The sequence below is a fragment of the Triticum dicoccoides genome, chromosome 5B (assembly GCF_002162155.2).
Source record: "Triticum dicoccoides isolate Atlit2015 ecotype Zavitan chromosome 5B, WEW_v2.0, whole genome shotgun sequence".
Lineage (NCBI taxonomy): Eukaryota > Viridiplantae > Streptophyta > Magnoliopsida > Poales > Poaceae > Triticum > Triticum dicoccoides.
In genome coordinates, this window is record NC_041389.1 from 330413399 (window position 1) to 330417310 (window position 3912).

A 3912-nucleotide genomic window follows, 5' to 3' on the forward strand; every position below is an offset into this window, starting at 1 on the left:
CCTATAGGCGCTGGTTCTTGGTCGTCTCCTTCATCGGCGTCCATACCGTCGATGTCTTCGGAGTCGAAGTCGAGCATGTCGGTTAAATCATCAACAGTGGCTATGAAGTGGGTGGTGGGTGGGCTTCGAATTTCTTCGTCGTCCGCATCCCAACCTTGCTGACCATAGTCCGGCCAGGGCTCTTCTGATAAAGAGAGAGACTTTAGCAAATTCAGGATGTCGCCAAAGGGCGAGTGCTGAAAGATGTTCGCGGCGGTGAACTCCATGATCGGAGCCCAATTGGGTCCGATCGGAAGGGGTGCGGAAGGTTCGGAGTCCGGAAAGGAGTCCGACACCTTGGAGTCATGAGCTTCGCACAGGACAAGGCTGGTATTCGGCTCGATCGCCGTAGATATTGCAGCCCCCGAGGCGGTGTCCAACCATTCGCCCTCGATTGGCGCAGTCGGCTCCGAGCTAAGGGTCGGAGCGGACACCTGAGCGGCCTTCTGGACACTGTCCGGCGGCAGAGCTAGATCATGCCCATCGTGACAGTGCGGCGCGCTCGGCTGTGGCTTGAATCCGTCGAAGATCTAGTCTCCGCGGATGTCAGCCGTGTAGTTCAAACTTCCAAATCTGACCTGATGGCCAGGGGCGTAGCTTTCAATCTGCTCCAGATGGCCAAGTGAATTGGCCCGCAGTGCAAAGCCACCGAATAAGTCTCACCCTGGACCGCGTCGTTGTTGATGATCGAAGAAGCCATCGGGCCTAAAGGTGACGACACAGAGGAACTCTCAATGAAAGCACCAATGTCGGTGTCAAAACCGGCGGATCTCGGGTAGGGGGTCCCGAACTATGCGTCTAGGCGGATGGTAACAGGAGACAAGGGACACGATGTTTTTACCCAGGTTCGGGCCCTCTCGATGGAGGTAAATCCCTACTCCTGCTTGATTAATATTGATGATATGGGTAGTACAAGAGTAGATCTACCACGAGATTAGAGAGGCTAAACCCTAGAAGCTAGCCTATGGTATGATTGTTTTTCGTCCTACGGACTAAAACCCTCCGGTTTATATAGACACCGGAGAGGGCTAGGGTTACACAGAGTCGGTTACAATGGGAGGAGATCTACATATCCGCATCACCAAGCTTGCCTTCCACGCCAAGGAAAGTCCCATCCAGACACGGGACGAAGTCTTCAATCTTGTATCTTCATAGTCCGGGAGTCCGGCCAAAGGTCATAGTCCGGCCATCGGGACACCCCTAATCCAGGACTCCCTCACTCCCCCTTTGGCAACAAGTTACCAAAAAGTTCCTAGAAAATGCATAGTACTATGTCGTCTCTCAGGCTTGGTCTTGATGTGGTGGTGTAGATATGACTCCAAGGATGAAGGCATCAGTTGATGAAGTTGGAGCTTGTGGAGTAGATGCTGGAGCTGGTGGCACTGAAGCTGTAGCAGGTGCAGATGATGTTGCTCTTGTGTCTGTCACAGGCACAACAGCTGATCTCTGAGCTCTAGGCACTCTAGCAAATGCCTCAGTGGTTGTCTTCACCTTCCTCTCCTGCATGTCATCTTGGAGTTGCTCAACAACAGACTGGATCTTAGTCACTTTCACATCCAAGTCATAGAACTTCTGCTCCATGGTCCTCTCCAGGCTCTCCTGGTTTTGAGTCAGGGTGGCCAACCCTTTCTCAATCCTTAGAATGGATGCTATCAAGTAACCAAGCTGGTCTTGTTTGCTCTTCAGGAAGTACTCAGATGCCTCATCAATTGTTGGCATCTTGGCAACCTTCTCAGTCTTTGCCTTCTCCTTCTTGGCTTGTGCTTGCACTGAAGATGGTTCATTTTCATCCATAAACACTTGGTTTTCCTCAAAGTCTGGATAGATAGGCATGTGATCCTTGTCCAACAAGTAAGTTTCAGTTCCCATCTTGGAGTTAATCAGCTCTTGGATCTGTGGGGCATACCCACAACTTCTCTTCTAGGCTGCAGCTGTCCTCTTGATTGTTTCAACAATGAGGATAATCACTTTGAACTTTTGAGGCACATCAAATAAGTGTAGCAGATTAATAGCATGGCCTCTGATCATGTTATGATCACCTGACTTGGGCAGGAGTGTGTGCCTGAGGATCTAGTTGATGGTTGGCAGTCCTGACAGAAGAAAATGTACAGATCCAAACTTGTGAGTCTCAAGTGCTTTATCTGGGATTTCGTTATACATATGTGCCATAGAGTTGTGATCCATCTTCTTCTTAGCATAGACATCCAAGTCATCCTCTTTCTACTTTGGTGCATTGATCAGATTTGCCCATTCTTCAATAGTAGACTGGTACCTTGTACCTTCAGACATCCAAACTATTCTCCCATTTGGATAGAAGTGTGATGTGGAGTAGAATTGCATTATGAGCTCATCATTCCACTTTGTGAGCTTCTGCCCAACAAAGTCATCCACTCCACAACCCTTGAAGCTGTCAAACACTCCTGGGTAGTGTTCCTCATTCTCCTTGATGTATTTGAATCTACCCATCTCATATCACAGACTATTGGTTTCTTGTCCAGCAGCATAGTCTCATAGAAGTCCTGCTGTTCCTTTGTATGGAACCTGTAGTCCACAACAGTTCTCCTCCTGACTGCATAAGGACCAGTCAACCTCCACTGTCTGAGTCCTGCATCCTTTCCCAGCTTCATGTTCTCAGCAACAGGATGTGCATTGTTATGATCTGGAATCTTAGGCTTCAACTTTCTCAGAACATGCTCTTCATCTTCTTCTTCTTCTGCAACAACTTCAGGCACTGGGGCCTTGTTCTTTTCAGCAGCTGGGATGTTCCTGGTATTCCTCTTTGGTGCAGTCTTGGGCTTGGAAGCAGCCTTAGGTGCTTCTTTGGGCTTTGATGAAGCAGCCCCTGACCTTATGGCATCTCCCATGAGCTTCTGAGCTTTGGGAGCTGGAGCAACAACCTCTTCTTCTTCCTCCTCTTCCATCATGGAAGGCTTCCCAACAACTCTGGCCATGATCTTCTTGACCCTTTCCTTCCTCTTCTTTTCAGCCACTACTGGCTCCTTGGGTTCTGATCTCTCAGTTTCCTGAGTTGATGCTCTGACTTTCAGCATAGGAGTCCTCTTGGCAGGGACTTTCCTGTTCAGACCTGGCTTGGTGGCTGCAGCAGTGCCATACTCCTTGTTGAGTACTTTCCTGGAGGTGGCTTCATCCTCTTCTGCCACATAGTCTTCATCCTCAGAGTCTGAGGTTTTCTTCTTCCTGTTCCTGGTGGTAGCTTTGGGTAAGTTGCTTGGGGTGCTCCTACTGCCATCATCTGAGGAACTAGAGGGACTAGTGCCCTCACTCATAGGAATCTGCTCCTCTTCCCTGTTCTGGCTGTCACTTTGATCAGACATGCTGCAAACACTGACTGTTGACCCTGCGAATAGATGTAGATGAGATAGAGAGGATAAGCATCACAAAATACAGATGTTTTTGCAAAAGGTTGAGTTAAAAACTTAGTTTTGGTTTTCCACAGAAAGCATTTCGGATCAACCAATTTGTGAAGTCGGTGATACCGAAGCAGCTTTAGGAACCTAAACTAGTGAACTCGGTCAGACCGAGTCACAGTTCGGTGGCACCGAGACTGCTAGGGTTTCACAAAGTTCTGAACTCGGTCACACCGATTTGCAATTCTCGGTCAGACCGAGAATAACAAGTGCAATGGCCTTGGCCAAATCGGTGGAACCGATTTCTACAACTCGGTGGGTCCGAGATGGTTTCGGCGGAAACCTAACCCTAAATTTTCAATCCAAACCTAATCTACAGATAGTTTTGACTAGATGAGATAGTTTCAATTGTGGCAAGATTCATGACGAACATAATGTGCTAGGCATCAGATGGGGATAGCACAATGATCAAGTCCATACCCTAGCTCGGTGATGGACTCGCTAC